The sequence below is a fragment of the Bos grunniens genome, chromosome 1, assembly GCF_055505025.1.
Source record: "Bos grunniens cultivar Pamir isolate PY7600 chromosome 1, Bosgru_T2T1.0, whole genome shotgun sequence".
NCBI classification, from domain to species: Eukaryota; Metazoa; Chordata; class Mammalia; order Artiodactyla; family Bovidae; genus Bos; species Bos grunniens.
Genome location: NC_141165.1, coordinates 138,493,239 through 138,519,414, shown reverse-complemented (window position 1 = coordinate 138,519,414; position 26,176 = coordinate 138,493,239). Strand labels below are relative to the sequence as shown.

Here is a 26,176-nt window from a genome sequence, read left to right as displayed (position 1 = left end):
CGTGAGTCTGAGTGAACTCCGGGATTTGGTGATGGACAGGGAGGCCTGGAGTGCTGGGATTCATGGGGTGGCAAAGAGTCGGACACAACTGAGCGACTTATCTGATCTGATCTGAGTATTGCAGAAAGCATAGAACTAAAGAGCCTCTTGATGAAAGTGAAAGAGGAGAGTGAAAAAGTTGACTTAAAACTCAACATTCAGAAAACTAAGATCATGGCATCGGGTCCCATCATTTCATGGCAAATAGATGGGGAAACAGTGGAAACAGTGACAGACTTTATTTTGGGGGCTCCAAAATCACTCAAATGGTGACTTCAGCCATGAAATTTAAAAATGCTTGCTCCTTGGAAGAAAACTTATGACCAACCTAGACAGCTTACTAAAAAGCAGAGACATTACTTTGACAACAAAGTCAAAGCTAGTCAAAGCTATGATTTTTCCAGTAGTCGTGTATGGATGTGAGAGTTGAACTATAAAGAAAGTTGAGTGACAAAGAATTGATGCTTTTGAACTGTGGTGTTGGAGAAGACCCTTGAGAGTCCGTTGGACTACAAGAAGATGCAACCAGTCCATCCTAAAGGAGATCAGTCCTGAATATTCATTGGAAAGACTGATGCTGAAGCTGAAACTCCAATACTTTGGCCATGCGATACGAAGAACCAACTTATTGGAAAAGACCCTGATGCTGGGAAAGATTGAAAACGGGAGGAGAAGGGGATGACAGAGGATGAGATGGTTGGATGGCATCACCGATGTGATGGACATGAGTTTGAGTAGGTTCCGGGTGTTGGTGATGGACATGGAAGCCCGGCGTGCTGCAGTCCATGGGGTTGCAAAGAGTCGGGCACAGCTGAGTGACTGAACTGATTAGAAAAAATAACTTAAATGCATGCCCTACTGATGATCACTATCCTTATATGGGTAAATGAAGATTAGCCTTTGGTACACACAAATACCAAGATTTCTGCTGATCTATTTAGCAATGAACTACTGGTAAAGCTCACTTTATTCCTGAGAGCAATTTAAGCACTCAAAATAGAATCCTTACTGCCAATCAAACTTCTAGAGAAGCTAAGAATGACAGAACAGCTAAAGAGTTTTTTCCTACCTTTAGAATCATATTGAACTCTTGCTCATATCTGTATCAGAAAGTGTTGAAAGTGTTAGTCGCTCAGTCATGTCTGACTCTTTGTGATTCCATGGACTGGGGCCTGCCAGGCTCCTCTGTCCATGGGATTCTCCAGGCAAGAATATTGCAGTGGGTTGTCATTTCCCTCTCTAGGGGATCTTCCTGACTTAGGGATCAAACCTGGGTCTCCTGCATTGCGAGCAGATTCTTCACTGTCTGAGCCCCCAGGAAAGCCCCATGTATTTAGGACACTGTAGTTTATACTTAGACTCTCAAGTATACGTTTCATGCATATTAGATTCTAGTTTATTTTCCTGACCACTGATTTTCATTATAAATTATTTTCAAAATTAAGAAACATTAGAAAATAACAAAGAGGCTTTTCTTAACTTATTGAAACAGGAGATTCTTTTAGGTCCCAATAGTTAGGGCTCCAGTGATTTATTTTCTTCATCAACAGCAAACTTTTTATCATTCTATCTTTCTGCTTAGACCATTAAATATTTAAGAAACTGTTAACAGGGAGTGTTTACTAAATCACTAAACCTCACTAAATCACTAAAGGAAGAGCAGCCAAACATTTCTTAAAATCTCTGCCAGATATATAATTTGCAAAGTCATGCTAAAAGCATTTTGGTTGGCAATTTCATTAAAGTTCTAAAATACTCTGCTATTGCACTTTTAAAGTCTAGCATGACAGCTTTTAGTTTCAAATAATTTGACATTACCCCTCCAAGACACCTTAAATAATAGCACCAACGAATTAGATAGGAACACAAAGATGAAACCTTCTGACAGAGTCTGGAATCTATGTCATCAATAAATGTCCGATACCTACTCTATTGTATAGGAGAAAAAGAGCTGTACCTAAGCCCTTAGTCAAATCTTAAGCTGTAAACAAGTTAAGCTCACAGATATCATCTTAATTCTGAGTCTTTAGTTATCATTAATAAATGGATATTTTTTTCCTCCAGCTTCATGTACTTTTTTTCTGCTTTCATAACATGTCTCTACTTGATTAACTCTACGGCACTTTTAGGATAACATAATAAGCACCTGGAACCCCAGGTCTCCAAGAAAAATGGAGGTGATAGAGAAGCGAAGCTGGACCTGTCTTCTCCTCTTCATCTTGACCATCTCTCCTGCCCTCCTGAGCCCACTCTTGATACTTTTCTTCTTTCCATGATGTATCTTTGTCTTCTGGCTTCACCCTCTCTGTCTTATTCCCCAAATGTCCTTTAGATCTTCAACTCTTCCAAGTGATTTGAGGTCTAAAACTGAAGTATTGGCTACAGTCACCATATCAAATTGTGGCAGATATCTTCAGTCTGAAATGTCAGTGTTTTGTGGTTAATTTAATAGTCACTCAAACTTCAAGGTTGAAATTCAGAATGTATATGTATCTAAAATTATTCTTTACAAAAATAGAATGTTTATTAAATAGGGGAAAAAGAACAAATGTAAACTCACAGATCAAGGCTATGGTTTTTCCAATGGTCATGTATGGATGTGAGAGTTGGACTATAAAGAAGGCTGAGTGCAGAAGAATTGATGCTTTTGAACTGTGGTGTTGGAGAAGACTCTTGAGAGTCCCTTGAACTGCAAGGAGATCCAACGTGTCCATCCTAAAGGAGATCAGTCCTAGGTGTTCATTGGAAGGACTGATGTTGAAGCTGAAACTCCAGTACTTTGGCCACCTGATGCAAAGAGCTGACTTATTGGAAAAGACCCTGATGCTGGGAAAGATTGAAGGCAGGAGGAGAAGGGGACGACAGAGGACAAGATGGTTGGAGGGCATCATCGACTCGATGGATATGGGTTTGGATAGACTCCAGGAGTTGGTGATGGACAGGGAGGCCTGGCGTGCTGTGGTTCATGGGGTCACAAAATGTTGGACACGACTGAGCGACTGAACTGAACTGAACTGAAACAGATCTCAACATCTGTTCTCAAGCTCACTCCCTATGTAAATCTCTGCCCCTCCCACTCCAACTCATCCCCTCCCACACACACATACACACTCCTTCACAGCAAATGACACTGTCATCTATAAAAATAGGGGCAACCTGAAAGTTGAGAGTTAGGTTTTATTCAGTGGGAATGCAGGTGACCTCAAGAGAGCTGACTCTGAGGAGGCAGGGAAGGAGCCAGGCTGTATACAAGTCTGCAGCAAGGGGCAGGTAATCAGAATATTAAAAGCTAACTGTTAATTAAGAGAAAACTAAATATCTCAAGTGAAGAGATTTAGTGATCTTCTAGGTATGAAAATGTACAAGTGTCCAGGCTTGCTGAAATCATTTCTTTTTTTTTTTTTGCATTTTATTTATTTTTTAAAATTTTATTTTATTATTTACCTTTACAATATTGTATTGGTTTTGCCATATATCAACATGAACACGTGTATACCTGTGGCGGATGCATGTTGAAATCGTTTCTTTCATATGCATCTAGCTATCTGGGGCCAATCCTGCTTTCTTATTCACATATTAACTCCCTGTTTACCGTATAAGAGGCAAATGTGGCAGATGGCCGCCTCTCACATCCCCCAGCTCCTCAATGCTTACTCAGGAGGAAGTAGCTGATGGCTTCCAAGTATCTGGCTTTGTTTTCACCTGGGCTCAGAAATTTGCATTTGGAAAAGGCTCGTTTACTGGTAGAGTGTAGAGCAGGAAATATTTCATTTCACAGCACTAATACCTACTTAGCTGCTCAAACATGGAAGTCATTCTTGGTTCTACTTACTCTGCTGCTGCTGTTACTGCTAAGTCGCTTCAGTAGTGTCTGACTCTGTGTGACCCCATAGATGGCTCCCCCGTCCCTGGGATTCTCCAGGCAAGAACACTGGAGTGGGTTGCCATTTCCTTCTCCAATGCATGAAAGTGAAAAGTGAAAGTGAAGTCACTCAGTCGTGTCTGACTCTTAGCGACCCCATGGACTGCAGCCCACCAGGCTCCTCCGTCCACGGGATTTTCCAGGCAAGAGTACTGGAGTGGGGTGCCATTGCCTTCTCCGTCTACTTACTCTAGCATCCAATATTTTCCACAAGGCTTGTCATTTCTACCCTTCAAATACATTGGGGACCAATCTGCTTTACAGGTCTTCAGTGCTACTAGGTTTATCCGGTCCACCATCACCACTGCCCTTAACAACTCACTGCCTTTAAATGCATTCCCTGCGCCCACTCTGTTCCTTCCACTTCACAACAGCCAGGGTAAGGTTTTTAAAGCAGAAATAGCATCTTGCTTAAGCATGTTTAAATGTTACATACTGTAATTCAGATAAAACCCAGACTCCTTGTCAAGGCCTCCAGGATCATATGAATCCAAATACTTGATGGGCCTCCATCCAGTCTCATTTCACAAATTCATTATGCTTAGACTACCTTGACCTCATTTCAGTTTGGAGTTTTTGTTATTTGTTGGCTTTTTTGTCTTTTTTCCCCCTTAAAGTTGTCTTTTTGTTTTTGTTCTTTTTTTAACACAACCTCTCACACCTCAAAGGAAATGCCCTTCCACGGATGCTTTTCTTAAAGATCTCACCTATGCAGATTTCCGACACTTCCTCTCTCACCCCATCCATTCATTGATCTTTATCACATGCGCTTTCATTACCTTCAAAGAATTTATCATCCTATCTATACTACTACTACTAAGTCGCTTCAGTCTTGTCTGACTCTGTGCGACCCCATGGACAGCAGCCCACCAGGCTTCTGTCCCATCCATCCATGGGATTCTCCAGGCAAGAACACTACAATGGGTTGCCATTTCCTTCTCCAATGCATGAAAGTGGAAAGTGAAAGTGAAGTTGCTCCATCGTATTCAACTCTTAGCGACCCCAGGGACTGCAGCCTACCAGGCTCCTCCATCCATGGGATTTCCAGGCAACAGTACTGGAGTGGGGTGCCATTGCCTTCTCCTATCATCCTATCTATAAATATGTAGCTATTTGGTAGCTTAACTCTTAATTGAATTTCCATTCATTAAGCTGTTAGTTCAATGAAAGCAACTTGATCAACTCTATGACCCTCCTGGGATAATGTAATAAGCATCTGAAACTCCAGGTCTCTATTGTAGCCCTTCATCTCTATTGTATCACCTGTGTATTTCTTAGTGCTGATTCCTAGGAAGTGCTCAACAAATATGGTTAGGTGTGTGAAATACATTGGTGTTATGGGCTAAACTGTGTCTCCCCAAAATTCATATGTTGAACTCCTAACTCCTAGTACCTCAGAATGTTAGGAGTCAAGGCTCTAAGAAGGCGATCAAGTCAAAATAAGGCCATTACTGTGGGTACTAATCCAATCTGACTGGAGTTCTTAGAAGAGGAAATTTGAAAATAAAAAAGGGAAACTAGATATGTATGCACACAGAGAAAGGCCCATATGAATATACAGCAAGAAGGTGGCCATCTGCGAGCCACAGAGAGAGGCCTCAGTTCAGTTCAGTTCAGTTCAGTTTCTCAGTCGTGTCCGACTCTTTGCCACCCCATGAATCGCAGCATGCCAGGCCTCCCTGTTCATCACCAACTCCCAGAGTTCACTGAGATTCACATCCATTGAGTCAGTGATACCATCCAGCCATCTCATCCTCTGTCGTCCTCTTCTCCTCCTGCCCCCAATCCCTCTCAGCATCAGAGTCTTTTCCAATGAGTCAACTCTTCTCATGAGGTGGCCAAAGTACGGGAGTTTCAGCTTTAGCATCATTCCTTCCAAAGAAATCCCAGGGCTGATCTCCTTCAGAATGAACTGGTTGGATCTCCTTGCAGTCCAAGGGACTCTCAAGAGTCTTCTCCAACACCACACTTCAAAAGCATCAATTCTTCAGTGCTCAGCCTTCTTCACAGTCCAACTCTCACATCCATACATGACCACAGGAAAAACCATAGCCTTGACTAGATGGACCTTTGTTGGCAAAGTAATGTCTCTGCTTTTGAATATGCTATCTAGGTGGGTCATAACTTTCCTTCCAAGGAGTAAGCGTTTTTAATTTCATGGCTGCAGTCACCATCTGCAGTGATTTTGGAGCCCCCAAAAATAAAGTCTGACACTGTTTCCACTGTTTCTCCATCTATTTCCCATGATGTGATGGGACCCAATGCCATGATCTCCGTTTTCTGAATGTTGAGCTTTAAGCCAATTTTTTCACTCTCCTCTTTCACTTTCATCAAGAGGCTTTTTAGTTCCTCTTCACTTTCTGCCATAAGGGTGGTGTCATCTGCATATCTGAGGTTATTGATATTTCTCCCAGAAATCTTGATTCCAGCTTGTGTTTCTTCCAGTCCAGTGTTTCTCATGATGTACCCTGCATATAAGTTAAATAAGCAAGGTGGAACAGACTGGTTCCAAATATACAGCCTTGACGTACTCCTTTTCCTATTTGGAACCAGTCTGTTGTTCCAAGTCCAGTTCTAACTGTTGCTTCCTGACCTGCATACAGGTTTCTCAAGAGGCAGGTCAGGTAGTCTGATATTCCCATCTCTTGAAGAATTTTCCACAGTTTATTGTGATCCACACAGTCAAAGGCTTTGGCATAGTCAATAAAGCAGAAATAGATGTTTTTCTCGAACTCTCTTGCTTTTCCCATGATCCAGTGGATGTTGGCAATTTGATCTCTGGTTCCTCTGCCTTTTCTAAAACCAGCTTGAACATCTGGAAGTTCATGGTTCACGTACTGCTGAAGCCTGGCTTGGAGAATTTTGAGCATTACTTTACTACCGTGTGAGATGAGTGCAATTATGCGATAGTTTGAGCAGTCTTTGGCATTGCCTTTGTTTCAGATTAGAATGAAAACTGACCTTTTCCAGTCCTGTGGCCACTGCTGAGTTTTCCAAATTTGCTGGCATATTGAGTGCAGCACTTTCACAGCATCATCTTCCAGGATTTGAAATAGCTCAACTGGAATTCCATCACCTCCACTAGCTTTGTTGGTAGTGATGCTTTCTAAGGCCCACTTGACTTCACATTCCAGGATGTCTGGCTCTAGGTGAGTGATCACACCATCGTGATTATATGGGTCGTGAAGATCTTTTTTGTACAGTTCTTCTGTGTAATCTTGCCACCTCTTCTTAATATCTTCTGCTTCTGTTAGGTCCATACCATTTCCGTCCTTTATCGAGCCCATCTTTGCATGAAATGTTCCCTTGGTATCTCTAATTTTCTTGACGAGATCTCTAGTCTTTCCCATTCTGTTGTTTTCCTCTTTCTTTGCATTGATCGCTGAGGAAGGCTTTCTTACCTCTCCTTGCTATTCTTTGGAACTCTGCATTCAGATGCTTATACCTTGCATTTTCTCCTTTGCTTTTCACTTCTCTTCTTTTCACAGCTATTTGTAAGGCCTCCCCAGACAGCCATTTTGCTTTTTTGCATTTCTTTTCCATGGGGATGGTCTTGATCCCTGTCTCCTGTACAATGTCATGTACCTCATTCCATAGTTCATCAGACACTCTGTCTATCAGATCTAGGCCTTTAAATCTATTTCTCACATCCACTGTATAATCATAAGGGGTTTTATTTAGGTCATACCTGAATGGTCTAGTGGTTTTCCCTACTTTCTTCAATTTAAGTCTGAATTTGGCAATAAGGAATTCATGATTTGAGCCACAGTCAGCTCCTGGTCTTGTTTTTGTTGATTGTATAGAGCTTCTCCATCCTTGGCTGCAAAGAATATAATCAATCTGATTTCAGTGTTGACCATCTGGTGATGTCCATGTGTAGAGTCTTCTCTGGTGTTGTTGGAAGAGGGTGTTTGCTATGACCAGTGCATTTTCTTGGCAAAACTCATTAGCCTTTGCTCTGGTTCATTCTGTAATCTAAGGCCAAATTTGCCTGTTATTCCAGGTGTTTCTTGACTTCCTACTTTTGCATTCCAGTACCCTATAATGAAAAGGACATCTTTTTTGGGTGTTAGTTCTAAAAGGTCTTGTAGGTCTTTATAGAACTGTTCAAATTCAGCTTCTTCAGTGTTACTGGTTGGGGCATAGACTTGGATTACTGTGATATTGAATGGTTTGCCTTGGAAACGAACAGAGATCATTCTGTCATTTTTGAGATTGCATCCAAGTACTGCATTTCAGACTCTTGTTGACCATGATGGCTACTCCATTTCTTCTGAGGGATTCCTGCCCACAGTAGTAGATATAATGGTCATCTGAGTTAAATTCACCCATTCCAGTCCATTTTAGTTCGCGGATTCCTAGAATGTCGACATTCACTCTTGCCATCTCTTGTTTGACGACTTCCAATTTGTCTTGATTCACGGACCCGACATTCCAGGTTCCTATGCAATATTGCTCTTTACAGCATCGGACCTTGCTTCTATCACCAGTCACATCCACAGAGAGACCTCAGAAGAAATCAAATGATCTAACACCTTAATATTGGACTTCTAGCCTCCAGTACTGTAAGATAATTAATTTCCATTGTTTAAGCCAACCAGTCCGTGATATTTTGTTACAGCAACCCTAGCAAGCTATACAAGTGGAAATTAAAATGAAAAGATAAAAACAAATCACATTATATGAAAATAGTCATATTTTATTTGAATTTATAATTACAATGTAGTGTGAATTGCAGTTCTGTTCAATATCTAGTCAATCTGGCTAATAAAAACAGATAAATTCCATAGTTTTATGCTTGGATTTGGCAAACTTAAAATTTTCCAAAATAATTTATCAAACATTACCTTTTATCTGCATAAATGACAACTTTGACTAATATTATGTTTCTAGAAGATGCTTACTTCTTGGAAGGAAAGCTATGCCAAACCTAGAAAATGTATTAGAAAGCATAAACATAAGGTCCATAGAGTCAAAGCTATGGTCTTTCCAGTAGTCATGAATGGATGTGAGAGTTGGACCATAAAGAAGGCTGAGCACTGAGAATTGATGCTTTCAAATTGTGGTACTGGAGAAGACTCTTGAGAGTCTCTTGGACAGCAGGGAGATCAAACCAGTCAACCCGAAAGGAAATCAACCCTGAATACTCATTGGAAGGACTCATGCTGTTGAAGCTTCAATAATTTGGGCATCTGATGCCAAGAGCCAGCTCACTGGAAAAGACACCGATGCTGGCAAAGACTGAAGGCAAAAGGAGAAGGCAAAAGGCAACCTCTGTGGCAGAGGATGAGATGGTTGGATAGCATCACCAATTCAATGGACTTGAACTTGGGCAAACTCCAGGAGATAGTGAGGGACCAGGAGACGTGGCATGCTGTAGTCCATGGGGTCTCAAAGAGTCAGACATGACTTAGTAACTGACCAATTGCAAGAACATATTTAGGTAAGCTGTATCAGTTCAATTGTTGATAAAATTATTCAAGAGTATCACCATCAGTCATTACTAAAGCTAAAGCTTACAGTCTGCTCTGTTGACATTGCATAGACTATGCAAGAGCAGCGAAGTCATAAAAAATTTTCCCAAATAGAAAATAGTAATTTTATATAGTTCTTTAACTGTGTTCATCTCAACTTTCAAATCTGAAATGAATTAATAATAATCAAATATTCTTTGAGCTCATCTGAAAATCATTATAAGCCAGTTTTTTTTCAAACTTTTGAAGTCCTGAACGTTGAAACAAATCTAGTATGTCTCTATAGATCTAAAACTGTGTGTAGATAGGGGACTTCCCTGGTGGTCTGGTGGTTAAGAATCCACCATACAATGCAGGGGACTTGGATTCGATCCCTGCTTGGGGAACTAAGATCCCACATGCCTGGGGCCCATGCTCTGCAACTAGAGAAGCCCCCAACTAGAGAAAGCCACATGTCACAGCAAAGACCCAGCACAGCCAAAAATTAAAAAACAAACAAACAATAAACTGCACATTGCCTTTCTGCCCCTCAACCTCACTACTTTAAAGATGGATGTCAAAATGGATGTAAATACAAAATGAATACAAAAAAAAGATTTTCAGTCTACAGTATCATCAATATGTCTGTATAGTTCAGTTCAGTTCAGTCGATCAGTTGTGTCCGACTCTTCGCGACCTCATGAACTGCAGCACACCAGGCCTCCCTGTCCATTACCAACCCCCGGAGTCCACCCAAACCCATGTCCATCGAGTTGGTGATGCCATCCAACCATCTCATCCTCTGTCATCCCCTTCTCCTCCTGCCCTCAATGATTCCCAGCATCAGGGTCTTTTCAAATGAGTCAGCTCTTCACATCATGTGGCCAAAGTATTGGAGTTTCAGCTTCAACATCAGTCCTTCCAATGAACACCCAGGACTATTCTCCTTTAGGATGGACTGTTGGATCTCCTTGCAGTCCAAGGGACTCTCAAGAGTCTTCTCCAACACCACAGTTCAAAAGCATCAATTCTTTGGCGCTCAGCTTTCTTTATAGTCCAACTCTCATTTATAGTCCATACATGACCACTGGAAAATCCATAGCCTTGACCAAATGAACATTTGTTGGCAAAGTAATATCTCTGCTTTTTAATATGCTATCTAGGTTGGTCATAACTGTCCTTCCAAGGAGTAAGCGTCTTTTAATTCCATGGCTGCAATCACCATCTGCAGTGATTTTGGAGCCCAGAAAAATAAAGTCAGCCACTGTTTCCGCTGTTTCCCCATCTATTTGCCATGAAGTGATGGGACTGGATGCCATGATCTTCATTTTCTGAATGTTGAGCTTTAAGCCAACTTTTTCACTCTCCTCTTTCACTTTTATCAAGAGGCTCTTTAGTTCTTCTTCACTTTCTGCCATAAGGGTGGTGTCATCTGCATATCTGAGGTTATTGATATTTCTTCTGATGCCTATAATTACTCCTCATTTGAAAGCATTATTCTATCACTTTGCATGCATTCATTTTGTAGTTCAATTATAAAGAATTTGTCATAGATTTAATATGCCTATATAGAAATCTTGCCATTTTTTACACATAGTTTAATGGGTATCAGAATTTTTGTTTCTCTTTTTCATTTGGCATTACATTTTTCAGCTCTTGTTATCTACCACTCTTAAGTATAGGATTCTTCTAAATTCATGAATATGAAGACAATATATCAAGCAAGATACAGCTACAAAAGGTCATATATCTTCGTCTTTATACCTACCTCCACTGTCTCTCTCTCTCTCTTTCTCTCCTCTACCCAAATTACCTCATCAGGAATTATTTCACTTTACAAAGGAAAAAGATTTTGAAATTTACAGAATCCCATATTATTTTAACAAAAATTTCAGAATTGCATAAATGACAAGAAACATATTCAAGTTCATCCATAATTTCCACTTCTCCTATTTGGAATTTCGGGAAAAAAATTTAAACTCTATTATCATTAACAGAATCAATTTCTCCTTTTTTTCTAAGAAAACAAAGCTTTTAAGTTTGGCCTCTTTCACATGATTACACAGGTACCCATGTCAACTCCTTTCTCCATAAACAGCTTCATACAACCAAATGCAGCTAACCCCTGGACTCCTCACAAGCATGGAACATAGTAGCCATTCATCAGTGGGTTAGAGGAAAAAATGTGATGTTTTCCTGCAGACTGTGGAGACACAGCACAACCAAAACAATGAAAGAGCTGGTGGCTATTTTTCCAAGAGTGGAGGTTAGAGTTATAGAATCCATGTCACATCTTTTTTTAAATGGCCTTCTGTCCTCTGTACTCAATTGTGTTGCTTCATACATTTTTGCCATCTTCACCTCCACCAAATCGCTTTAAGTCAAACCTGATGGCACAATGTCTAAGTTGGTAGCTTTTCTCCAAGATTCTTTCTATTTTAGTTTCCTTTGCAAGGAGACCAGGTACCCATACTCTTAGCAGACATAGTAACTCAGCTTAATTCTAGTCAAAATGAGACCAGAAGGGTCATAATATGTGGCATTCTAGCTTTCCCCGGTTTTGATGATTTTATATTTACTGCAATGTGAATGCAGGGAGGGCCAGTGGTATATTCCTCCCTACTATCACTGCTATCTCCTGCCCAAGCAAAAATAACTCAAGCAATCTAAAGTAATGGTGTCTGTGCATGAGTCGCTTCAGTCATGTCCTACTCTTTTCAACCCTATGGACTGTAGTCTGCCAGGCTCCTCTGTCCAAGGGATTCTCCAGGAAGAATACTGGAGTGGGTTGTCATGCCCTCCCTGCTCCAGGGAATCTTCCCAACCCAGGGATTGAACCCGTGTCTCTCGTGTGACCTGCACTGGCAGGCGGGTTCTTTACCGCTGAGCCACCTGGGAAGCCCCAGGGTAAAAGTATTAGCATGTAAACTTAGAAACCACAGAAAGGAGCATAACGTATTTTAATAACAGAAAATATTCTATTTTTAACATAAAAACACACACTCAAATTTTGAGTGGGGAAGAGACACCATATTCAAAGCTGTGGCCTCCACACCCGGTACTTTCATTTTACATTAAATAATCTCTCTCACAATTATCACTGCCAGGCCTCCTACATATCAACTATCACTATGGCATCAAAGCAGTGTAGTTAATCTAATTAGGCAATATTCAATTACCTCTGTTAGGGAAAAAAGATACACTTTCTCTTTCTGCCAGAGTCATTATTGATTAAATGGAGTAGGGTTAGAAAGAGCATCGAGAAGCCCAGATTTTTAGGCTTCTTGAGCCAAGATTAAAGTAGAGTTTGGGCTAAAAGTTGATTCTTGCATTTCCTCTAGTGGGTGGATTAAGCACTTAAGCAAATCATGAAGTTCAGAGAATTGTTTACATGCGGGGTGGGGGAATCACCTTCCATGCTGAAGTGCAAGTTAACCCTAAACTTATAAAGATACTCTCTGAGCTGTAGATTGATGTAGAAAGATGAAATTTGGAGACATGAAAATTAGCTCAGCTCTTGGAACCTTGCCCTTAAAGAACAGGAGTCCACTTAACAATAAATGAAGGCAAGAATTAATCACTGCAGTGATTAATTATGATAGCAATTATGATATCAATGACAGCAATGATGGAGTGATGTCCCCAAGAGACATCACGTGTGAGACATCATCTTGTGAGAACTAAACTAAGAAAATCAAGACATCATGAATAAAGGATACATTCATTTATTCCAAGGAGCAGTGGCTGAGCGGGCGCAGGAGGGCCGAGAGGAGCTACTCCACGTTCACGGTCAGGAGGGGCAGCTGTGAGGAGATACCCCTTGTCCAAGATAAGGAGCAGCAGCTGCGCTTTGCTGGAGCAGCCATGAAGAGATACCCCACGTCCAAGGTAAGAAAAACCCAAGTAAGATGGTAGGTGTTGTGAGAGGCATCAGAGGGCAGACACACAAACCATAATCACAGAAAACTAGCCAATCTAATTACACAGACCACAGCCTTGTCTAACTCAATGAAACTAAGCCATGCCGTGTGGGGCCACCCAATACAGGCAGGTCATGGTGGAGAGGTCTGAAAGAATGTGATCCACTGGAAAAGGGAATGGCAAACCACTTCAGTATTCTTGCCTTGAGAACCCCTTGAACAGTATGAAAAGGCAAAATGATGATAGAATACTGAAAGAGGAACTCCCCAGGTTGGTAGGTACTCAGTGAGCTACTGGAGATCAGTGGAGAAATAACTCCAGAAAGAATGAAGGGATGGAGCCAAAGCAAAAACAATACCCAGCTGTGGGTGTGACTGGTAATAGAAGCAAGGTCTGATGCTGTAAAGAGCAGTATTGCATAGGAGCCTGGGATCTTAGGTTCATGAATCAAGGCAAATTGGAAGTAGTCAAACAGGAGATGGCAAGAGTGAACATCAACATTCTAGGAATCACCAAACTAAAATGGACTAGAATGGGTGAATTTAACTCAGATGACCATTATATCTACTACTGTGGGCAGGAATCCCTCAGAAGAAATGGAGTAGCCATCATGGTCAACAAAAGAGTCCAAAATGCATTACTTGGATGCAATCTCAAAAACAACAGAATGATCTCTGTTTGTTTCCAAGGCAAACCATTCAATATCACAGTAATCCAAGTCTATGCCCCAACCAGTAACACTGAAGAAGCTGAAGTTGAACAGTTCTATGAAGACCTACAAGACCTTTTAGAACTAACACCCAAAAAAGATGTCCTTTTCAACAAAGGGGACTGAAATGCATAAGTAAGAAGTCAAGAGACACCTGGAATAATAGGCAAATTTGGCCTTGGAGTACAAAATGAAACAAGGCAAAGACTAACCAAATTTTACCAAGAGAACCCATTGGTCATAGCAAACACTCTCTCCCAGCAACACAAGAGAAGATTCTACACATGGATATCACTGGATGGTCAATACTGAAATCAGATTAATTACATTCTTTGCACCCAAAGATGGAGAAGCTTTATATGGTCAACAAAAACAAGACTGGGAGCTGACTGTGGCTCAGCTCATGAACTCCTTATTGCCAAATTCAGACTTAAATTGAAGAAAGTAGGGAAACCACTAGACCATTCAGGTATGAACTAAATCAAATCCCTTACGATTATACAGTGGAAGTGAGAAATAGATTCAAGGACTTAGACCTGATAGAGTGCCTGAAGAACTATGTACAGAGGTTCGTGACATTGTACTGGAGGCAATAATCAAGACTATCCCCAAGAAAAAGAAATACAAAAAGGAAAATGGTTGTCTGAAGAGGCCTTACAAATAGCTGAGAAAAGAAGAGAAGCTAAGGGCGATGGAGAAAAGGGAAGATATACCCATTTGAATGCAGAGACCCAAAGAATAGCAAAGAGAGATGAGAAAGACTTCTTCAGTGCTCAATGCAAAGACATACAGGAAAACAATAGAATGGGAAAGACTAAAGATTAATTACTTCAAGAAAATTAGAGATACCAAGGGAAAATTTCATGTAAAGATGGGCACAATAAAGAACAGAAATGGTATAGACTTAACAGAAGCAGAAGCTATTAAGAACAGGTGGCAAAAATACACAGAAGAACCATACAAAAAAGATCTTCATGACCCAGATAACCATGATGGTGTGATTACTCACCCAGAGATAGACATGGGCCTTAGGAAACATCACTATGAACAAAGCTAGTGGAGGTGATGGAATTCCAGTTGAGTTATTTCAAATTCTGAAATATGATGCTGTGAAAGTGCTGCACTCAATACGCCGGCAAATTTGGAAAACTCAGCAGTGGCCACAGGACTGGAAAAGGTCAGTTTTCATTCCAATCCCAAACAAAGGCAATGCCAAAGAATGCTCAAACTACTGAGCAATTGCACTCATTTCACATGCTAGCTAAGTAACACTCAAAATTCTCCTAGCTAGGCTTCAACAGTATGTGAACTGAGAACTTCCAGATATCCAAGCTGGTTTTAGAAAAGACAGAGGAACCAGAGATAAAATTGCCAACTTCCTTTGGGTCATTGAAAAAGCAAGAGAGAGTTCCAGAAAAACATCTAATTCTGCTTTATTGACTGTTCCAAAGCCTTTGACTGTGTAGATCACAATAAACTGTGGAAAATTCTTGAAGAGATACCAGATCACCTTATCTCCCTTCTGAGAAATCTGTATGCAGGTCAAGAAGCAGCAGTTAGAACCAGAAATGGTTCTAACAGCAGACTGGTTCCAAACTGGGAAAGGAGTACATCAAGGCTGTATTGTCACCCTGCCTATTTAACTCATATGCAGAGTACATTATGAGAAATGCTGGGCTGGCTGAAACTCAAGCTGGAATTAAGATTGTAGGGAGAAATATCAATAACCTCAGATATGTAGATGACGCCACAATTATGGCAGAAAGCAAAAAAGAACTAAATAGCCTTTTGATGAAAGTGAAAGAGGGGAGTGAAAAATCTGGCTTAAAACTCAACATTCAGAAAACGAAGATCATGACATCCGGTCCCATCACTTCATGGCAAATAGATGAGGAAACAATGGAAACAGTGACAGACTTTATTTTCTTGGGCTCCAAAATCACTGCAGATGGTGAATGCAGCCATGAAATTAAAAGACACTTGCTCCTTGGAAGAAAAGCTTTGACCAACCTAGACAGCATATTAAAAAGCAGAGACATTACTTTGCCTACAAAGGTCCATTAGTCAAAGCTACGGTTTTTCCAGTAGTCACGTATGGATGTGAGAGTTGGACTATAAAGAAAGCTGAGCACCAAAGAATTGATGCTTTTCAACTACAGTGTTGGAGAAGACTCTTGAGAGTCCCTTGGACTGCAAGGAGATCCAACCAGTCCATCCTAAAGGAAATCAGTCCTGAATATTCATTGGAAGGATGGATGCTGAAGCTGAAATTCCAATACTTTGGCCCCCTGATGAGAAGAACCAGCTCATTGGAAAAGATCCTGATGCTGGGAAAGATTGAAGGCAGGAGAAGGGGACAACAAAGGATGAGATGGTTGGATGGCATCACTGATCCTTTGGATGCTTTTGAGCACGCTCCAGGAGTTGGTGATGGACAGGGAGGCCTGTCACGCTGCAGTCCATGGGCTCACAGAGTCTGACACGACTGAGTGACTAAACTGAACTGAATTAAGTAAAGAAAAATTGATATTTTTAATTACCAGCATGGCTTTTACTATTTATCTTGATATTGCACAATGTTAGTTTTTAATGAAAATATAAGAACATTTAACTTGTATGTTAAATCATCAACATCATACAAATTGGTTTGGGAGCTCATACACTCATGCGTATTCATTCATATCAGAAAAGTGGAAACAGCACAAAAGTAACTCAACCATTTTTAAGATTTCACCTATAGTTTCTACATCTGGCTACTGATGAGTGAAAAAAAGATTGAAAGGAAAGGAAATTACAGGTTGCTCTTTCTTTAAACTTTTATGTCATTGTTTTCATCATAAATTGTTGGCTATCAAGAGAAGCAGCATGAGTAAGAAGGAACATAATAGGGTTCTGTGGTCATTTGTGTTTCTCTTCTTTCTGCTCTTTAAGCAAGTTCTGGCTAGAACAAAACCATGGCCTCTTGGCACCCTGTTTCCTCAATGCAGCTAACAAGCTTTGGGTCTCTTTGAAGTCCCATACACTAAAGTGCACTGGAATTCTATGCTTATGGAGCATCCTGGACACAACGTGAGGATGGGGTGTCAGGAAATAGCAGACACACATACCACGTGTATCTCCTCTGCTCAGAGACATGTCCCATTGGCCCATCAGACTTCACTTACAAAGCACAACTGCAAAGATAACATCATTAAGAATTTCAAGACTGCAGTAACAGCGCATTACACCAAGGATGGGTCCCTTTTAAGTGTGGGCTCTTTGTGACGGTACAGATCAAGCGACCCTGAACTCAGTCCCGCAATGAATAGTCTGGTTCTTCTAGGCCAACCTGCTCCTACAGGGGACCTGGATTCATCTGGCAATCATCTCAGTGACCTAAATCATTATGAGAATTTAACCAGCTTCTCCTGCTCTAAATCTATGAGGCAATCTTACAATTGTAATTTGCCATCTCATATAGACATTTCTCCAAGTCGCAAGGAGCAATTTAAATTACCCAGTATAGTTTAGCATTGTCATTTTGCTGTATGCATAAGACTATTGTGAATTTAGTTAAGAAAGAAAATGGCCATAACCTGGTCATCTGCATTTCCACATCCAAGCCATCACCCTAGATCCATATCTCCATTATTTCACCTTGTACTTCTGAGAATTTTTCTCTTAAAATATTTCACATGGAAGTTTACTAATATCAAATGATATTAGTAATGCGATAAGATGCTCATTTTAAACCAAATACTTAACTTATTGGTAGACTACTGGATATATGGAATAAAGGAAAGATTGCCCATATATGATTTAGATTGGTCCCAGATCTTCATACTGGCTGGGTAACAATGGTAAGTTTTATACCTCCTTCAATTCTTCAAATTCCTCATCAGCAAAATGAGAATTTTAGAGTAAATAATCCCTCACATTCCATTCTTATTTAGAATTCTATGATTCCTCAGTACCAAACAAACACACACAAAAATACCCAAAGAAACTAACACCAAAAAAAGAAAAACATACGCTATAGTTCTGAGTCATATAATACCTCCTACAGATCCTCTGGTCCCAAACATGAGGCCATATCAGTCAAGTGGGGTAAGAGTGTTTTCACAGGAAGGTAGATAGAATAGAGCCATTCAACCAAGACCTGATTAACAAATGTGTATTCATATGTATGCCATGCTCTGAAAATTCTTTTTGGGAAAAAAAGTAAATATTACTTCCTGAATGAAAACTGAAATCTTTGAAATAGAAAATATTTCCAGATGCTTTTCAACAGGGATGTTTGTGGATGTTTTAAAAACTTCAGATGGGATTTTAAGTGTATACTTGTCCTTCAAACCTATAGCACACTGTCTATTGGCTTCCGTGATAGTCTGTATAACATTTCAGGCAAGAATGAAAAGAAGCAATATTTTTCTACTTCTCTAAAGTCTAAGACTTCCTTTCTTAATGTTCAACTTCCCACACTACATTGTCCAAATCTAAACCACATAAGGTAGCTTTCTCTCACAAAGTTATTGCTAATCTGTAGTGAGTAGATTTTACATTGCCTCCCTTTGACATGTAAAAATACACGTGTAAGATCATAAAATTTGCCACTAAAGTAGACTTAACTGAGCCATTCCTCTGATACTCAGTAATGAATCATAAACCAAGTCATTTAACTTCTGTGAGGCTTAGCTTACTAATTTTTTAAAGAAAAAAAGCCTGGACTAGATGACTCAGTTATTTGAATTTATTCTATTGAGTCTATTCTAAAATTCTAAGAATTTTTGCCAACAAAGGTCCATATAGTCAAAGCTATGGTTTTTCCAGTAGTCATGCAATGATGTAAAAGTTGGACCATAAGGAAGGCTGAGTGCCAAAGAATTAATGTTTTCAAACTGTGGTGCTGAAGAAGACTCTTGAGAGTCCCTTGGATAGCAAAGAGATCAAACTGGTCAATCCTAAAGGAAATCAACCCTGAATATTCATTGGAAGATTGATGCTGAAGCTGAAGCTCCAATACTTTGGCCACTTGATGAAAAGAGCCAACTCATTGGAAAAAATCCTGATGCTGAGAACGATTGAGGGTAAGAGGAGAAGGGGGCAACAGAGGATGAGAGGGTTGGATGGCATCACTGACTCAATGGACATGAGTTTCAGCAAACTCCAAGAGACACTGAAGGACAGGGAAGTCTGGTGTGCTGCAGTTCATGGGGTCACAAAGACTCGGACACAACTTAGTGACTGAAGAGCAACAAGAATGTATAGCTACGAATTTATATTTTCTGCCATTTTGGATTTTTATTTATTTACTTATTTTTGGCTGTGCTGGGTCTTCATTGCTGCACAGGTTCTTCTCTAGTTGCACCAAGCAGGGTCTACGCTCTAGCTGCAGTGCATGGGCTTCTCATTTCAGTGGCTTCTCTTGCTGCAGAGCACGAGCTCTAGGGCTCATGGGTTTCAGTAGTGGCTCCTGGGCCCTAGAGCACAGGCTTAACAGTTGTGGCACAAAGGCTTGGTGGCTCCATGGCTTGTGGGATCTTCCCAGATCAGGGATTGAACCCACGTCTTCAGCATTAGCAGGCAGACTCTTTTTCACGGAGCCACCAGGGAAGCCCTCATTTTGAATTTTTGGTTAACAATTTATTCTTAAATTACATTCAGATTTTTATGATTATAAAAATACATTTGTATGACTTGAACTTGGATCTTAAAATATAACCCAAGTTTATACATATTTCAGTACATAATAAGATAATGTTAACAAATAGGATTTCATTTCCAAAATAACAACTGATATTGGCCAAGTGCTTTACATTAATGTATTTATATGTTTTAAATACTCAAAATCTGTTTTGACACGGACATAGTTATTTCCATTGTACAGGTGAGAAAAGTGAGGCTTAGAGAGGTTACGGAATTTACCCAAGGCCCCAAAGCCAATGATTGATCGAGTCAGGATTCCAACACCATCCCTCTCTCTCCATAGGCCACCCTTGCAATTGAGTCAAGATTATGCCTCCTATATCTCTATGACAGCCAAAAACAACAACAAAGGAATAAAATGACTTTCTAACCACAGGTCAAATAAAATTAATGCAAGCATGCAGATTTTTAGCCTATAAGGCAAAAGTATTATATATATATATATATATATATATTTTTTTTTTTTTTTTTTAAGCCTGCAGTCATCAGTCTTTTCTTTAAATAAATGTAGGGAGAGGAAGAAATTATCACAGTTAAAGCAAGCTGAAGAGCACTTGAAACTCAAATCATATGACAAGAGTGGTTGTAAAGCTTAATTCTTTATTTCCTGCTTTCAATTGGATCTAAAACATGTATTACTAAGTTTAGTAGGCAATTTATTACCAATATAATAAAAAGAAGAGAAAAAGTAAGGAAATAAAGAGAAATCATTCATTAAGTGTTCGCTACTTAAAGTATATCATGTCCTTTCTATACCACTGGTAACAACAAAAGAAAGCTGTATTTGGAGTAACAGGTTCTTTGGCTAACATTCAAGATACATTAATATTAAAAGTCCCCAATTTATAAAATGATATGAAATTTGATTGCCTATAACAGTCTTTTATGGAAAAAATAATAATAGCCTGCAACTTAGGAGAAGTAGTGTGAAATATGTCTGTAAACCACCAGGAAGCCTGTTGTTACGAAACTCTGAAATGCTGATGTAGCCCTGGGATCAGCAAATATATGATCTTATTGCAGATATTCAAGGCTCACAGCAGTTCAACAGAAAATTAATTAGTATCACCTCAACATAAATCTCAACAGTATTAGCTAAAATGCCAATTTTGTATTCACTTTTCATTAAAGCCAAAAATACTAATTAAAATTGATTTTTGCCTGTGCTTTGGTAAACGGCTGCCAGTTAATGGCTTTCAGTTGTAATGCAGACCTTTACTTAAATTAATTTTGTATGTTGTCTCCTTCCTTTTTAAAAAGATAATAAAGTGTGAAAGGATAGGTGATGAGGGTGCAGAAAAGGGCAGTTCACATGCAGGAGGAAGAGCAAAGCATGACGAATTCTGGGGCTTTTGCTAACTCTAGCATGACCATGCTCCTTTATGAGCCATTTTTAAATATGTTATTTCATAGGCAAAAATAAATAGGGCTCCTTAACATATAAGTGATAAGAATTCATTCTTATAAGTTGATTGAATGATTAACATATTTCTTTTTTAAAGAATTTTCTGAGTAAAGTCATATCCTTATTTGTGTAATGTAACCCATCGGCGGCTTCCCGGGGGTCGCTAGTGGTGAAGAATCCACCAGCCAACGCAGGAGATGCAAGAGATGCAGGTTCAACGCCTGGATTGGGAAGATCCCCTGGAGTAAGAAATGGCATCCCACTCCAATATTCTTGCCTGGAAAATTCCATAGGCAGAGGAGCCTGATGGGCTATAGTCCATGGGGACACAAAGAGTCAGACACGAGAAACTGACCACGTCTATTTGTAAAAATAAACAAACAACAACAACAAAAAACATGACCATGAACTTGGCCCATGTTTGGAGGATCATTTGGAACCAATCAAAATAATTTAAGTCTCCATATCTCTTTCATTAGTGCTAAATAGAAAAAGAACAAAACATAAATCACTTAAACATTAATCAACAAAGGCTTTAAATATTCTTTTAACTTTTTAATTAATAAAAACAATTCATACAGTGCCAGTGTTGAGTTTTGGGGGCATCAGGATTGGATATAAGAGTAGGAGGGGTTGAGTTTTTCCAATTAGTAACAAGGTTTAGTGAGTCACTTATAGTCAGGTTCTCTGAGGAACCACAACTTAGAACCAGAAGCCACAAGGGCAAATCAAGTTCAGAGTTCTAGAGTGGCATGGACACAGAATGAAAAGTTGTCCAATATTTCTGGATTTAGATGAAGTATATGGGAAATATATATAAAGGAGATCCTAAATAAGAAGACCAGTTTCAAGAGTCTAAGAATCAATACGCGTAGGCAATAATCCATCTTAATTACTATTTTTGGCCTTCATGAAAAGTGATTATAAAATTAAGATTGAACCTTAAAATCTTATATTATATACTAAGATTCCTAAGAGGTAGGAATGAGAAGGGAGCAAAATGCATTCATGGTGCGCAGATTCAGGGGCCTTCATGGAATCTGTGTCATTTTCTAAAGGACTCTGGGAACTTGGGACCTTACCCCCTGCTTTCACCCCTAACTATTACAACTACAGATTTATACTTTCTATTCCATTCTCACACAAAAGCAAAACATATATCTTCTTAAGATGTTATGAGGATAGAAATTTTAATAAACAAATATACTCTGAGTTAGTAAATAATAGTTGTAAATCTCTCAGGTTCATTTTCAATGTGTTTACACAAAGGATAAATATTTAGTATGCCCTTGACATTAGGGCACCATAAATCCAAACCATTATGAATGCCCAAAATCAGAATTATCACTACACCAAATAGATTCAATCCTAAAATGGGATAAAATATGACTTAATATTTCAGTTTGAACCATGAATTTATAAAAAGGAAGTCATTTGGGGCTTTCCATAGACTTACCTAGGGGCAAGTCTTAAGATCTCTTTATGCAAATATATTTTGTTCACATAGCTAGGATCATAATTTAGATTCTGATTTCTAAGCATGTCCTTTGGACAGCAAGGAGATCATACCAGCCAATCCTAAAAGAAATCAACTTTGAATATTCATTGGAAGGACTGATGCTAAAGCCGAAGCTCCAATACTTTGGCCACCTGAGGTGAAAAGCCGACTTGTTGGAAAAGACCCTGATGCTGGGAAAGACTGAGGGCAGGAGGAGGGGATGACAGAGGATGAGATGGTTGGATGGCATCACGGACTCAATGGACATGAGTTTGAGCAAACTCTGGGCGATAGTGAAGGATAAGGAATCCTGGTATGCTGCAGTCCATGGGGTTTCAAAGAGTGGGACACAACTGAGTGACTAACACACACACACACACACACACACACACACACAATATTCCCTTGTATGCAGACTTTTAGCTGTATATTATTTTAAATTAGACATCTTTGAACTAACCTTATATGTAATGGTCTTGATTCTCTTTTTCTATCTTGAGTTCTTCTCAGGATGTTCTTATGGTCCCTTCTGTAAATATATTCTTATTGTCTCTATCTCACCAGTTCATTAGAAGTGGAGAGTTATGTGAAAGAACTTTGACAACTGCAAAATAAAAATGGGTTATCACTCACAGATTTGCCCTGCTGTGAGTAAGCAACTATGTTCTAATCATTTGTTCCTGTGGTCTGAGCTTATAGGACTATTACCTGGTGCCATCTCACCACAAATAAATCTACACATTGATTATTAAAGTTGCAAAACTGCTTTACCACAGGATACTACAGGAGGGATCAATTGTTAACATCACATGAAGAAATTAAGAAAGTGAAGACAGAGAAGCAACAGGTGTACCTGTGAAAAATGATTATTTTTGAATCATGGATATTAATAAATCAGTGAGTGGGTCATGAAATCAATCACTTGGTTATGATAATCATTTTAAAATATGAAATAGGATAAATAGGAAGAATAGAAAAATAAAACTGTATTGCTCATATTAAGATGAAGTACAAGTGTGTGTTTGCATGGGGTATGTGTTCTGGGTCTATTTAATGCTTATTTCTGTTGGTGAGAGAAAGTGAAAGTCGCTCAGTCATGTCCAGCTTTTGCAACCCCATGAACTATACAGTCCACGGAATTCTCCAGGTCAGAATACTGGAGTGGGTAGCCTTTCCCTTCTCCAGGGGATCTTCCCAACCCAGGGATCAAACCCAGGTCTCCTACATTGCAGGCAGATATTTTACCAGCTGAGCCACAAGGGAAGCCTATTTCTATTGGTGGGTGATGGGCAAAAGCCAATTTCCCAAAATGTGATTTCAGTTTGCGTTCTCTTTCTGTTTTTTTCCTTGAACATTGATGTGGTTTAAAAATGCAATACTTTACATATACTTCTCTAATCTCTACAAAAGTATTTATGGAATTTTCTAAGAGATTACTTGCTGCTGCTGCTGCTGCTGCTAAGTCGCTTCAGTCGTGTCCAACTCTGTGCGACCCCATAGACGGCAGCCCACCAGGCTCCCCCGTCCCTGGGATTCTCCAGGCAAGAACACTGGAGTGGGTTGCCATTTCCTTCTCCAATGCATAAAAGTGAAAAGTGAAAGTGAAGTCGTACCCAACTCTCAGCAACCCCATGGACTGCAGCCCACCAGGCTCCTCCATCCATGGGATTTTCCAGGCAAGAGTACTGGAGTGGGTTGCCATTGCCTTCTCCTTCAGATCAGATCAGATCAGTCGTTCAGTCATGTCCGACTCTTTGCGACCCCATGAATCGCAGCACGCCAGGCCTCCCTGTCCATCACCAACTCCCGGAGTTCACTGAGACTCACATCCATCGAGTCAGTGATGCCATCCAGCCATCTCATCCTCTGTCGTCCCCTTCTCCTCCTGCCCCCAATCCCTCCCAGCATCAGGGTATTTTCCAATGAATCAACTCTTCGCATGAGGTGGCCAAAGTGCTGGAGTTTCAGCTTTAGCATCAGTCCTTCCAAAGAAATCCCAGGGCTGATCTCCTTCGGAATGGACTGGTTGGATCTCCTTGCAGTTCAAGGGACTCTCAAGAGTCTTCTCCAATGCCACAGTTCAAAAGCATCAGTTCTTCGGTGCTCAGCCTTCTTCACAGTCCAACTCTCACATCCATACATGACCACAGGAAAAACCATAGCCTTGACTAGACGAACCTTTGTTGATCAACCTAATTCAGTATTTATTGTGTCTGCATATTGCTTCCTGGTATGAATGTAGGATTGTTTGACTGTTCACCTACTTGGGTAGTTAACTGTTTTTCCAGTTTTGTGATTAACAATCCTGTCAAAGACATCCTTAGTATGTCCTTACCTACTGTGACTTTATTTGGGCTGGGTAGCCATAAATGGGAATGCACGTCACAGGGTTTACAAACTGAAATCTGGAGTGATACTATATCCTTTTATCTTGTTCTAGACTTGCTTTACTTCTGGCTTGAAGTTTTTTCATCTTTGCTGAAATGGTTTATTACCTTTCCTTCAGAATCTGGGTGTACCCATCTGGATTCTTGGTTATATGCCAAGAGAAATCAACTTGTGTAACAAATCAATAATATCTGATTGGAAAGTACATCAGTCACTAAAACAACTGAGAGAAAACTGGAATTCAAGACTCAGAACAAGGGAAGAGTATGTCCAAGCCTCACCATGGTACAGTTTAATGAGAAGGTATCTCAGGTGGCACTAGTGGTAAAGAACCCACCTACCAATGCAATGCAGGAGACATAAGTGGCATGGGTTAAATCCCTGGGTCAGGAAGATCCCCTGGAGAAGGGCAAGGTAACTCACTCCAGTATTGTTGCCTGGAGAATCCCATGGACAGAGGAGCCTGAAAGGCTACAGTCCATGAGGTAGCAAAGAGTCGGACACGACTGAAGCAACTTAGCATGCACTCATGGGATGTCACAGTATCCACCAGAATTAGTATTTAACACTGAGACTTAAAACTCTTTAACTGTCCATGAGTCTATGTCCCTCCCCTAAAGATTTCAAAGCCAAAGTAGAGAACCCACTTGTATGAGCCTATGACACAGGCCACCTCACTGATTTTAGGGATCAGTCAAAAGGACTTTATGTCCCACCCAGTTCTCTATAAAATAAGCAAAGTGAGCCTCCTACTCATTTTCTGATGCCTTTCAAATGTATTAGAGTTCACAGCTTGCACTACCCAGGATCTATTTACAAACTTATCATATTTACCATTTCAAAGCAAAAATTTTAATGATACAATTAAATTTTTTTGGCATAGTCACAAAAGGATCTCCTCCTCCCAAAACCTCATGAGTTACTTCATCTAGATTATCATTATCCTCTCTATAGTTTTTCACTGCTTTATGTGGATATTCTATAATCAGTGAAATAAACTGTAAATTTTACCATAACCAACTCCCTTAAATTAGAATAGGAAACTAAAATGACCAGGAGAAATTGAAAACTAGTTCAACTAACTAAAATATTCAAAACCCAATGACCCATAAAATATAAGCACTATACTCCCTTTGCCTTAAAACAGTGCCTCTGC

General features: G+C 39.8%; 1 long non-coding RNA gene across 2 annotated transcripts in view; it reads right to left on the bottom strand.

Moving 5' to 3' along the window:
* The window catches only part of LOC147380250 (uncharacterized), a 38,234-nt gene extending 14,998 nt beyond the window's left edge, over positions 1–23,236 (bottom strand). For both annotated transcript variants that reach the window (XR_015135068.1, XR_015135072.1), the window contains exon 1: positions 23,093–23,236. This is a non-coding gene — a long non-coding RNA (uncharacterized LOC147380250). The remainder of the gene's footprint in view (positions 1–23,092) is intronic.
* Between the last annotated feature and the right edge of the window lie 2,940 nt (positions 23,237–26,176).